The sequence below is a fragment of the Mobula birostris genome, chromosome 21, assembly GCF_030028105.1.
Source record: "Mobula birostris isolate sMobBir1 chromosome 21, sMobBir1.hap1, whole genome shotgun sequence".
NCBI classification, from domain to species: domain Eukaryota; kingdom Metazoa; phylum Chordata; class Chondrichthyes; order Myliobatiformes; family Myliobatidae; genus Mobula; species Mobula birostris.
This window is the reverse complement of record NC_092390.1, coordinates 3,274,827-3,288,417: the sequence shown is the minus strand read 5'-3', so window position 1 is coordinate 3,288,417 and position 13,591 is coordinate 3,274,827.

Sequence of the window (13,591 nt, the reverse complement as noted above, 5' to 3'; positions counted from 1 at the left end):
TGGCCGATGTGAGGAGTACCCTGTGCAGGGTTAACCCACGGATGGCTGCTGCACCAGACAATGTTCCTGGCAGAGTGCTTAGAGGATGTGCAGACCAGCTAGCTGAGATTCTTACTGATATCTTCAACATCTCCCTGAGCAGCGCCATCACTCCTATGTGCTTCAAGGCTGCCACCATCGTCCCCATGCCGAAGAAGTCTTCAGTGTCCTGCCTCAACGACCACCATCCTGTTGCACTCACATCCATCATCATGAAGTGTTTCGAGAGGGTCGTCATGACACACATCAAGACCCTGCTGCCCCCTTCACTTTGCGTTCGCGTACCGTGCCAACCGCTCAACAGATGATGCCATTGCCATCACCCTCCACCTGGCCCTCACCCACCTGGACAAAAAAGACACGTACGTTTGAATGCTGTTCATAGACTTCAGTTCAGCATTCAACACAATCATTCCTCAGAAACTGATTGGAAAGCTGAGCCTACTGGGCCTGAACACCTCCCTCTGCAACTGGATCCTAGACTTCCCGACTGGGAGACCTCAGTCAGTCGGGATTGGAAGCAGCATCTCCAACACCATCACACTGAGCACAGGGGCCCCCCAGGGCTGTGTGCTCAGTCCACTGTTGTTCACTCTGCTGACCCACGACTGTGCTGCAACACACAGCTCGAACCACATCATCAAGTTCGCCGATGACACAACCGTGGTGGGTCTCATCAGCAAGAATGATGAGTCAGCATACAGAGAGGAGGTGCAGCGGCTAATGGACCGGTGCAGAGCCAACAACCTGTCTCTGAGTGTGAACAAAACAAAAGAGATGGTTATTGACTTCAGGAGGACACGGAGCGACCACTCTCCACTGAACATCGACGACTCCTCCGTAGAGATCATTAAGAGCACCAAATTTCTTGGTGTTCACCTGGTGGAGAATCTCACCTGGTCCCTCAACACCAGCTCCATAGCAAAGAAAGCCCAGCAGCATCTCTACTTTCTGCAAAGGCTGAGAAAAGTCCATCTCCCACCCTCCATCCTCACCACATTCTACAGAGGAGGTACTGAGAGCATCCTGAGCAGCTGCATCACTGCCTGGTTTGGGAATTGCTCAGTCTCGGATCGCAAGACCCTGTGAGGTCAGCTGAGAAGATCATCGGAGTCTCTCTTCCTGCCATTACAGACATTTACACCACACGCTGCATCCGTAAAGCAAACAGCATTATGAAGGATCCCACGCACACCTCATACAAACTCTTCTCCCTCCTGCCATCTGGCAAAAGGCACAGAAGCATTCGGGGTCTCACGACCAGACTATGTAACAGTTTCTTCCCCCAAGCCATCAGACTCCTCAATACCCAGAGCCTGGACTGACACCAACCTACTGCCCTCTACTGTGCCTATTGTCTTGTTTATTATTTATTGTAATGCCTGCACTGTTTTGTGCACTTAATGCAGTCCTGGTTAGGTCTGTAGTCTAGTGTAGTTTTTATGTTGTTTTACATTGTTCAGTGTAGTTTTTGTATTGTTTCATGTAGCACCATGGTCCTGAAAAACATTGTCTCATTTTTACTGTGTACTGTACCAGCAGTTATGGTCGAAATGACAATAGTGAGTGACTTGACTTGACGTGTTTCTTGCAGCAGTCTGCAATTGCTCTACAAATTTGCTTCTCTAAATCCCGGATAGTCTATACTATAATCCCATCAATGTGGAAGTACCTTTCATACTTCTCAGTTCTATCCATAAAGACTGCTAGACAAGCTCTCCGGTCTGTCCTGACTGAGCACTGCCATGACATTTTCCTTGACTAGTAATACCAACCCTCCCCCTTTAATTCCTTTTGCTCTATCACGTCCATAATGACAGAACCCCAGAACAATGAGCTGCCTGTCCTGCCCCTCCTGCATGCAAGTCTCTTTAATGGCTATGATGTCATAATTCCATGTACTGATCCATGCCCTAAGTTCATCCACCTTTCCTACAATACTCCTTGCATTGCAATATACACAGCTCAGAACATAAGTCCCACCACGCTCAATCTTTTGATTCCTGTTCTTGTACATAGGCCTAACAACATCTTTCTCCAAAAACACGCTCCTAACTGTTCTGGTGCTCTGGTTTCCATCCCCCATAGCGCTAGCAATGCTTTCTGATAGGATATTAGATTCCTCCAGTCCAGTTCAAAACTCAACCACCCCCCCCCCACAGCCTGCAGTGGGATAGCAGTGTGGCACTCATCTGAACTAAAATGAATACTACTCGACTCCTAATTTGATGTTTGATATTCTATATGGCTGCCCGTTTCAATTCAAAACAGGATTTCCTAGTGGCCAACCATTTCAATTCCCATTCTGACATGTCAGTCCATGGCCTCCTCTACTGCCACGATGAGGCCACACTCAGGTTGGAGGAGCAACACCATATATTCCATCTGGGTAACCTCCATCCTGATGGCATGAACAGCAACTTCTCGAACATCCAGTAATTGTCCCCCTCCTCTCCTTCACTATTTTCCATTCCTGTATCCTTCTCTCACCTTATATCCACCTGAACATCTTCTCCCTCTGATGGTCCATCCTTTCCCTTTCTTCCATGATCTTCTGTCCTCTCCTATCAAATTCCCCATTCTCCGGCCCTTTATCTCTTTTACCAATCAACTTCCCAGCTCTTTACTTCATCCTCTCCCCCTCTCCTGGTTTCACCCATCACCTGCCACCTTGTGCTTCTTCCTTCCCTCCATCCACCTTCTTATTCTGACTTCTCCCCTTCCCTTCCAGTCCTGAAACATTGACTGTTTACTCTTTTCGATTGATGCTGCCTGACTTGTTGAGTTCCCCCAGCATTTTGTGTGTGTTCTTTTGTTGATAAATGTACTTTGAATCTTGATTCAAGCATCTGCAGTCCCTTGTGTCTCTGCAAACCACTGTAAGCATTGAAGATGACAAAGCAACTCTATTTTCACTCTCTGCCCTGAATTTCTACTCTCACTTGCTTAATTTTACAATCTGTATGCAAAGGACTGTAATTAGTCCTGTATGTGCCACTTGCATTCCCCTGCTCCATCAAAGTACATTTATCAGTAGAATACATATATACCACTTTGAGATTTATTATCTTGCAGATATTTACATGAAAATAAAGAAATACTATTGCATTATGAAAACTATGCGTAAACAAAGAGTGATAATCAATGTGCAAAGGAAGATAAATTGTGCAAATAAATAAGTAAATAATACTGAGAACATAAGTAATAGGGTTCTTGAAAGTGAGTTTATAGGCTGCAGAATCAGTTCAGAGTTGTGGTGAATGAAGTTATCCATGCAGGTTCAGGTTCAGAAACCTGATAGTTGAAGGGTAATAACTGTTCCAGAACCTGGTGGTGTTATACCTAAGGCTCCTGTACCTCCCCCGCACTCCCAATGGTAGTCATGAGAAGAGAGCATGGCCTGGATGCTGGAGGTCCTTAATGATGGATGTGGGTTTCTTCTGGCAGTGCTCATGTAAGTGTGCTCAATGGTGCGGGGGGTTTTGTCTGTGATGGACTGGGCTGTATCCACCACCTTATGTAGGCTTTTCCATTCCTGCAGATTGATATTTCCATACTGAGCCATGATGCGACCAGTAAGGCTCCTTTCCACCATGCTTCCGTTTTGGTGAAATTCCAAATCTACACAAATTTCTAGGAAAGTAGAAGTGTCATTGTGCCTCACACAAAATGCTGGTGGAACGCAGCAGGCCAGGCAGCATCTACAGGAAGAGGTACAGTCGACGTTTCAGGCCAAGACCTTTCGTCAAGATGAACTGAAAGAAGAGATAGTAAGAGATTTGAAAGTGGGAGGGGGAGGGGGAGATCCGAAATGATAGGAGAAGACAGGAAGGGGAGGTATCCCTTATTTATTTATTTGTTTATTTTCCCCTTTCTTTCTCTTTTTTCTCCCACTGTCCCTCTCACTATATCTTGCTCTGATGTTCCCCTCCCCTATTCTTTCTCCCTAGGCCTCCCATCCCGTGATCCTCTCCCTTCTCCAGCCTTGTAGCTTCTTGCCAATCAAGTTTCCAGCTCTTGGCTCCATTCCTCCCCCTCCTGCCTTCTCCTATCATTTTGGATCTCCCCCTCCCCCTCCCACTTTTAAATCTCTTACTATCTCTTTTTTCAGTTAGTCCTGACAAAGGGTCTCGGCCTGAAACTTCGACTGTACCTCTTCCTAGAGATGCTGCCTGGCCTGCTGTGTTCCACCAGCATTTTGTGTGTGTTGCTTGAATTTCCAGCATCTGCAGATTTCCTTGAGTTTACGTCATTGTGCCTTCTTTGTGATGACACTTGTGTGCTGGTCCTAGGACAGGTCCATTGATGTGTTACCGCCAAGAAGTTTAGAGCTACTAACCCTCTCCATCTCTGATTCTCTAATGAGGATAGGCTCATGGGCCTCCACCTTCTTCCTCTATAATCAGCTCTTCGGTTTGAGTCTGAGGTAATTGTGGCACCATTCAACCAGATTTACAATCTCCCTCCTTATGCAAATTCATCACTACTGTTGATTCGGGCAACAACGTGGTGTCATCAGCCAACTTCAATACAGCATTGGTGCTGCACTTAGCCTTACAATCACAGGAATCAGAAACAGCTAGTAGAGCAAGGGGCTAAGCACACAGCTTTGTGGTGCACTTGTGCTGGGGTCCGCAAGTAAGGAAATCGAGGATCCACAAGGAGTACCAAGGCCCAGGATTTGGAGCTCAGTAAAGAGTTTTGAGGGGATGATAGTGTTGAATGCTGAGCTGCAGTCAATGAAGATCCCTAAACAGCTGTGCTTTCTGAAAGAGTAATGGCTCATTTTAATAGGCTATAGTTTTCTTAAAGACTGAAACATTGTTGTCTTCCCATCTCACTGGTGGTGGCAACACTATCAGTTAAAATTGACCTTACATACCCAAATAATTTCTCCTGGAAAGTTCCACCAAGTAAGTGGAGAAGTCACAGAAACAGGCTGGTGTTCCCATCCACAGCTAATTGGTCAGCAGCAAATAAATTCTGCTAAACATGTTCAAATGCTAATTTACTTACTTGCTGCTTGTTATGCCTGTTGCCATTTAAGTCAGCAATGAAGTTTGTCCATCTCTGTCAGTCCTTGGCCATCTTCTCTATTGCGCCTCAGCTGTGGTTCAGGGTCATACCATCACACATAAATGTAGAGGGATTCTTCATTGGTGTTTTCATAACAGTTTTGTTTGATCAGTCAGGGTTGTTGGTCATGAGCTGAACCCCCGAACCTGGAGGACTAGTGGACCACTCTTAGTCTGGCCTTTAACCTTTGAACTGTCCGGCATGAGTGTCCCTACCAAGAGACAAAGCATATCCCTGATGCCAGCCAGCATAGTTTTCTGGGTTATTGAGGCACTCAAACCTCCCAGCCACGACAAGGTTGTAGTCTTCTTTTTTTAGATTATGAAGACACACAGTCCCCTTTTATTGTCATTTAGTAATGCATGCATTAAGAAATGATACATTATTTCCTCCAGTATGATATCACAAAACACAGGACAAACCAAGACTGAAAAAACTGATAAAACCACATAATTATACATTTAGTTACAACAGTGCACAATACCATAATTTGATGAAGAAAATCTGTGAGCACAGTAAAGTTCAAAGTTTCTCAAATGTCCCACATCTCACGCAGACGGGAGAGGGAAGAAAAACTCTCCCTGCCATGCCGACCACAATCCGACTCTGAGTCATCCGAAAACTTCGAGCTCTGATCAGCTCTCCGACACCGAGTTCTGTTCGAGTGATTTGACCTCTTTCTTGGTCGCCAAAAGCAGGCAAGGCCGGGGATTTTGAGGCCTACCCTCCGATAGATTCCTGACCACACAGTAACAACGGCAGCGAATGGGCGTTTCAGAAATTTCTCCAGATGTTCCTCTGTGGTTTCACGTCCATTCTCCATCAAATCAGAATTGTCCACAGCCCCTGTTTAACGGATACAATATCATTTTCACCAGAGAGCTGCGCATGCGCGGCGCGCTGCCATCTTCTCCTCCCGCCTTCTGCCAAGGAAATACTTCCTGACACAAAGGATATTTAATGACAATCAGATTTAGACATATTACCCTTGATTTAGATACTTTTTTGTTTTGAAACAGTATAGTGCAAAGACATAAAATCACGATAAATTACCAAACAAAACAGAATGAAAGAATAAATTACAGGGTAGTACTCATGGATTTGTGGACCATTCAGAAATCTGATGGTGCAGGGTAAGATACTGGTCCTGAATTATTGACTGTGGGCCTTCAGGTTCCTGTACCTCCTCCCCGATGTTAATAATGAGAAGAGGGTATGTCCAGGGATGGTGAGAGTACTAAATGATGGATAATACCTTCTTGTGGCACCACTTCTTGAAGATGTTCCCTGATGGTGGGCAGGATTGTGCCTGTGCTGGAGCTGATTTAGTCTATAACTTAAGTATTTATTTTATCAATAAACCTTGAATGCAGATACAAATTTAACATTACTTTAAACAAACATCAGAGAACAGCTGCATTGATATTCAAAGGCACGAACCTTCCTTCAAACAGTTCATTCAAGGTTGGGTCATGTCTGCATTTAATTACCAAGTTGCGACCTGGCTACACAGAAGAGCTGATAGATGAGATGCGTTGTGAGAGGGAGGGGATTGGTGAAAGAGATAAAGGACTGGAGAAGGGGAAGTTTGATAGGAGAGGACTGAAGACCATGGAAGAAAGGGGAGGGGGAGGAGCACTAAAGGGTTGTGATAGGCAGGTAAGAAAATAAGGTGAGAGAGGGAACAGGAATGGGGAATGGTGAAGGAGACGTGGGTGGGGATTACGGAGTGTTTAAAAATTTGATGTTCATGCCATGAGTTTGGAGGCTACCCAGACGGAATATATGGTGTTGCTCCTCCAACCTGAGTATGGCCTCATCATGGCAGTAGAGAAGGCCATGGACTGACATGTCAGACTGGGAAATGAAATGGCTGGCCACTGGGAAATCTCACTTTTTCTGATGGATGGGTATAGGTGCTCGGCGAAGCTGTCTTTTTTCTCCAGACCTGATGAAGGGTCTCTGCCCTAAACATCAACTATATGCTCTTTTCATGGATGCTGCCTGGCCTGCTGAGCTCCTTCAGAATTTTGTGTATGTTGCTTGGATTTCTTGCTTATGTTCTGCCAACAATAGTTGTGTCATCAGCAAATTTATAGACAACATTTGAGCTGTGCCTAGCCACACAGTCATGGGTGTAGAGAGAGTAGAGCAGTGGCTTACCACACATCCTTGAGGTGTGTCAGTGTTGATGGTCAATGAGGAGGAGATGTTATTTCTGATCTGCGCAGACTGTGATCTTCCAATTAGGAAGTCAAGGATCCAGTAGCAGAGGGAGGTACAGAAGCCTAGGTTTTGGAATTTTTCGATCAGAACTGGAGGAATGTTTGTGTTAAACAATGAGCTGTAATCAATAAACAGCATCCTGACTTAGGTACTAGTATTATCCAGGTGATCCAAGGAACAGTTACTTCCTCAACCATCAGGCTCTTGAACCAAAGGGGATAACTTCATTCAGAATCAGAATCAGGTTTATTATCACCAGCACGTGATGTGAAATTTGTTAACTTAGCAGCAGCGGTTCAATGCAATACATAATCTAGCAGAGAAGAAAAATATAATAATAATATTCAAAAAATAATAAACAAGTAAATCAATTATGTATATTGAGTAGATTTTTTTAAAATGTGTGAAACAGAAATATTGTATATTAAAAGTAAATGAGGTAGTGTCCAAAGCTTCAATGTCCATTTAGGAATTGGATGTCAGAGGGGAAGAAGCTGTTCCTGAATCGCTGAGTGTGTGCCTTCAGGCTTCTGTACCTCCTACCTGATAGTAATAGTGAGAAAAGGGCATGCCCTGGGTGCTGGAGGTCCTTAATAATGGACACTGCCTTTCTGAGACACTGCTCCCTAAAGATGGTCAGGGTACTTTGTAGGCTAGTACCCAAGATGGAGCTGACTAGATTTACAACCTTCTGCAGCTTCTTTCGGTCCTGTGCAGTAGCCTCTCCATACTAGACAGTGATGCAGCCTGTCAGAATGCTCTCCACAGTACAACTATAGAAGTTTTTGAGTGTATTTGTTGACATGCCAAATCTCTTTGAGCTCCAAATAGAGATAGTCGCTGTCTTGCCTTCTTCATAACTACATCAATATGTTGGGACCAGGTTAGATCCTCAGAGATCTTGACACCCAGGAACTTGAAGCTGCTCACTCTCTCCACTTCTGATCCCCCTATGAAGATTGATATGTGTTCCTTCATCTTACCCTTCCTGAAGTCCACAATTAGCTGTTCTGTCTTACTGACATTGAGTGCCAGGTTGTTGCTGCGGCACCATTCTACTAGTTGGCATATCTCACTCCTGTACGCCCTCTCATCACCACCTGAGATTCTACCAACAATGGTTGTAACGTCAGCAAATTTATAGATGTTATTTGAGCTATGCCTGGCCACACAGTCATGTGTATATAAAGGGTAGAGCAGTGAGCTAAGCACTCACCCGTGAGGTATGCCAGTGTTGATCGTCAGCAAGGAGGATATGTTATCACCAACTCGCAGCCTGTGGTCTTCCAGTTAGGAAGTCGAGGATCCAATTGCAGAGGGAGGTACAGAGGCCCAACATCACTTGTAGTGAAGTTCACTTGCAGAGGTACAACTTCACGTCCCATCACTGAGTTCCCAAAACCTATGGACTATTTTTCAGGAACCCTTCATCTCATGTTCTTGCTACTTACTGCTTAATTATTATTATTTTCTCTTTTGTATTTGCACATTTTGTTGTCTTTTGCACATTGGTTGTTTGTCTGCCCTGTTGGGTGTGGTCTTTCATTGATTCTGTTATTGTTCTTGGATTTACTGAGTATATCTGTCTGAAAATGAATCCAGGTCCCTATAAGGTGACATATATGAACTTTTTGATAATGAATTTACTTTGGACTTTGACCACCAGTGGATTGAAACCGCATTAGCAATGATCTTCCCTAGAATTTTGTTAACCGGATGGAAAGTTTTACGAACTGTTTTGCAGCAACCACTAGAAATTCCTATTTAGAACAATTAATTCTCGGGAGGAGAAGATGGCAGCGTGACGCAGTGCGCAGTGGCCACTCCGGTGATGAATATCTGTTATCTGTCAAGTAGGGTGCCGTACACAATCCTGATTTGATGGAGACAGACGTGAGAGTACGGAGGAACATCCGGAGAAACCTCTGAGATGCCTCCTTTGCTGCCGCTGCTACTGTGTGATCCTGAATCTCCGGAGGGGAAGGCCCCGAGTCCTCGGCTTTGCTTGTTGCTCGGCGGCCGGGGCGGGGTCAAAGCGCTCAGCAGAGGATGGTGCTCGGGAGGCTGTATCAGAGGGGCTAGTCGGAGGCTCAAAGTTTTCGGACAGACTCAGAGTCGACTGTGGTCGGGTGCTTCCAGTGCATCGGCAGTTGTTGGCGCCTGGAGGTTTATGGTAGGGGGAGTTTCTCCCTTTTGCCACCTGCTATCAGGACTATCAGGAGTCGATCAGAACTTTGAGACTTTTTTTTTACTGTGCCCATGGTCTGCTCTTTATCAAATTATGGTAATGCTTTGCACTTCTGTAACTATATGTTATAATTTTGTGGTCTTGTCAGTGTTAGTCTTTGGTTTGTCCTGTTTTTTTGTGATATCACCCTGGAGGAACATTGTATCATCTCTGAATGCATGCATTTCTAAATGACAATAAACGAGGACTGAGTGTCCTCATAATCTAATTACTCAGCTCAACACTTGTTTCCCTTCAAATGTAAATAAAATTAACAAATTCAGATTATTCCTGTCAGATTTAGGCAGAAATATTGTGCACTCAATTTAAGGCCTTCTTGAAAATTAATTCCAGCAGACTTGGACATCAAAGGAATTCCCATGGCTCCTCTCAAAAGCTCCACGACCATTCGCACATTTTTCAAGCAAAAAAGTCAGGTAGAAGTTAAAAGTTACCCCTTAAATCTTAAATAATTTATAATATTTAAATTTTATTTGTTTGTACAGCATTCCTATTAAAGCACCCTGTTTATTTTTGATGGTCAATGATTCCAACATCTGTGCAAAGATTCGAACCACAATATACACTTTATGCTTCCCCTTTTGAGCCCATTAAAATTATTTTGTAGTTCTAACTCACTAACTTCTTTACCACCCACTGCTTATTTACAAGCTTTTCCCCTTGAATACTTATGAAGTTCACACTTAATTCTACACCTCTTCAATGCGCAATTCTTCATCAGTAATTCGTGCAATATTCCTGTGTTTGGAGCCATCTCTGTTTTGTACTAACATAAGAATAATTGACTCACTGAAACAAAATTTTGTCCACCATGGCATATGTTAAGTGACAGGGCAAAAGGCAAGAAGGTGCTCTGTACTGGATACAACTGGGAACTCTTAATAATGTCTGATGAATTACAGGTGCTTTCATAAAATTAACAACTGGTTCTGTAAAACTCCCAGCTGGTTTAATAAAAATTGAAGACAAGTACCTGTGAAAGTTAAATGAAAAAGTTCTGAATATAATAGCACGGTTTTCTATTCAGTACAGTATTCTGTAATTCCACCATTGATGGTCCCAAGCCCAACTGTGAAAGGAGGATTGTTGGGCAACTGCATCCTGCAAAAAATGTGAGCTACAGAGATGCCAACAGAAGCTCCAAAGACCTCATTGCTGGGAGAGGAAGGATCTTATAACGTGCTCCACCTGGGGACAACTTGAAAAATTGGCCAAGGACAGAGGACTTTTTTGAGCAGCTAACGGTGACCTATGCCCCAGCAGAGGTGATGGGTTTAACAACTGAATGAATATAATGTTCTGTTGTTTAATTGCTTGTCTCCTTGCAAGTACTGTAGTCTGTCCATGACAGTAGTACTATCTTTTAACTGCTGGTTTAATGGCCTGTTCTCCATGACAGTAGTACTATCTTTTAACTGCTGGTTTAGTGGCCTGTTGTCCATGACAGTCGTACTATCTTTTAACTGCTGGTTTAGTGGCCTGTTGTCCATGACAGTCATACTATCTTTTAACTGCTGGTTTAGTGGTAGTCTAAAGCCACAGAGCATACAGCTGCAGTTGCCTCCTCCACCCTGCCGTGTTTTCATCTGCAAGGTTGTTCAAAATTTCAAAGTAAATTTATTATTAGAGTATGTATAATTTATACAACTTTGAGATTTACTGACAGGTAGCTATAAAGCAAGAAACCTGAAAGGCCCCGGCATAAGGCCTAGACCTCGTCGCCCAGCCCGAAGCCGCTCTCAACCTCTTCAGATTGGCTGACGCTTTCAGCAATCCAGTCTCGCATCCAGTTTAGGTGGACGGGCACCAAAACTTATCTGCCTCAACTTCTCTTCAAATTGCTTGCTCCAACTCCATCTCCAACTCTGAAACTCCCTCGAACACATTGCGCCCTCATTTTGCAAAGCACTAGCTCAGCTCATCCCTCAATTCTCCTCCGCTTGTCTCGTCATTATTTGCTGTGATGTTGTGGAGTGTTGTCGACTTATGGTAATCTATGGATAGTGTAGTTGTCCAGAGGGCTTCCATGGCAAGATGTGGAAGTAGATTGCCAGGCCTTTCTGCTGCTGCCCTGGTTGGGATCCGGCCGGAATCAAACTCAGAACCAATATGTAATGCTGATGCCACTGCATCACTGGCCAGTGGTGTTAGTATACCATAATTATATACAACTCCTTGGTTTAACTGCATAATAGTTACACTGATGAAGAAAAATGGAGGGCTATGTGGGAAGTTACTTCAAACTCTATGACCTATTTCAGCCAACAACAAAATATACAGAATCTATCAAAGGTATTCACCCCTCCCCCCCCCCCGGAAGTTTTCATGTTTTATTGTTTTACAACATTGAATCTCGGTGGAATTAATCTGGCTTCTTTGGCACTAATCAACAGAAAAAGACTCTTTCATGTCAAAGTGAAAAAAACCTCTACAAAGTGGTCTAAATTATTTACAATTATAAATCACAAAATAATTGACTGCACAAGTATTCACCCCCCTTTAATATGATACACCAAATCATCACTGGTGTAGCCAATTGGTTTTAGAAGTCATGCTTTTAGTTAAATGGAGCCACACACATCACAGTTGCTGGTGAACGCACAGGCAGCATCTCTAGGAAGAGGTACAGTCGACGTTTCAGGCCGAGATCCTTTGTCAGGACTAACTGAAAGAAGAGCTAGTAAGAGATTAGAAAGTGGGAGGGGGAGGGGGAGATCCAAAATGATAGGAGAAGATAGGAGGGGGAGGGATAGAGCCAAGAGCTGGAAAGTTGATTGGCAAAAGGGATACGAGAGGATCATGGGACAGGAGGCCCAGGGAGAAAGAAAAGGGGGAGGGGGGGAAAACCCAGAGGATGGGCAAGGGGTATAGTGAGAGGGACAGAGGGAGAAAAAGAATGTGTGTATATAAATAAGTAACAGATGGGGTACGGGGGTGGGGGGAGGTGGGACATTAGCGGAAGTTTGAGAAGTCAATGTTCATGTCATCAGGTTGGAGGCTACCCAGATGGAATATAAGGTGTTGTTCCTCCAACCTGAGTGTGGCTTCATCTTTACAGTAGAGGAGGCCGTGGATAGGCATATCAGAATGGGAATGGGACGTGGAATTAAAATGTGTGGCCACTGGGAAATCCTGCTTTCTCTGGCTGACAGAGCATAGGTGTTCAGTGCTTCAACAGTTGCAGCTTTATGGGAGAGTGGCAAAGAGAAAGCCACTGCCGAAAAAAACTCATATGAAATCTAGACTTGAGTTTGCCAGAAGGCATCTGGGAGACTCTGAAGTCAGCTGGAAAAAGCTTCTCTGGTCTGATGGAACCAAGATTGAGATTTTTGTCCATCAGGCTAAACGTTCACCAAAAACACATCATTCCTACCATGAAGCATGGTGGTGGCTGCATCACGCTGTGGGGATGCTTCACTGCAGCAGGCCCTGGAAGTCTTGTGAAGGTAGAAGGTAAAATGAGTGCAGCAAAATACAGGGGAATCCTGGAGGAAAACCTGGTGCCGTCTGCAAGAGAACTGCAACTTGGGAGAAGATTTGTTTTCCAGCAAGACAATGACCCCAAGCATAAAGCCAAGGTTGCACAGGAATAGCTTAAAAACAACAAAGTTAATGTCCTGCAGTGCCAAGTCAGAGACCAGATTTCAATCCAACTGGGAATTTGTGGCCGTACTTGAAAAGGGCTGTTCGCTCACAATCCCCGTGCAATCTGACAAAGCTTGAGCAGTTTTGTAAAGCAGAATAGAGAAAAAGCACAGTGCCCAGATGTGCAAAGCTGATAAAGACCTATCCACACAGACTCAAGGCTGTAATTGCTGCCAAGGTGCATCTACTAAATACTGACTTGAAGGGGGTGAATACTTATGCAATTTTGTGTTTTATATCTGTAATTAATTTAGATCACTTAGTAGAAACCTGTTTTCACTTTGACATGAAAGAGTGTTTTTCTGTTGATCAGGGTCAAAAAAGCCAGAGAGGGATTGCTTGGATATAGAGCCTTCT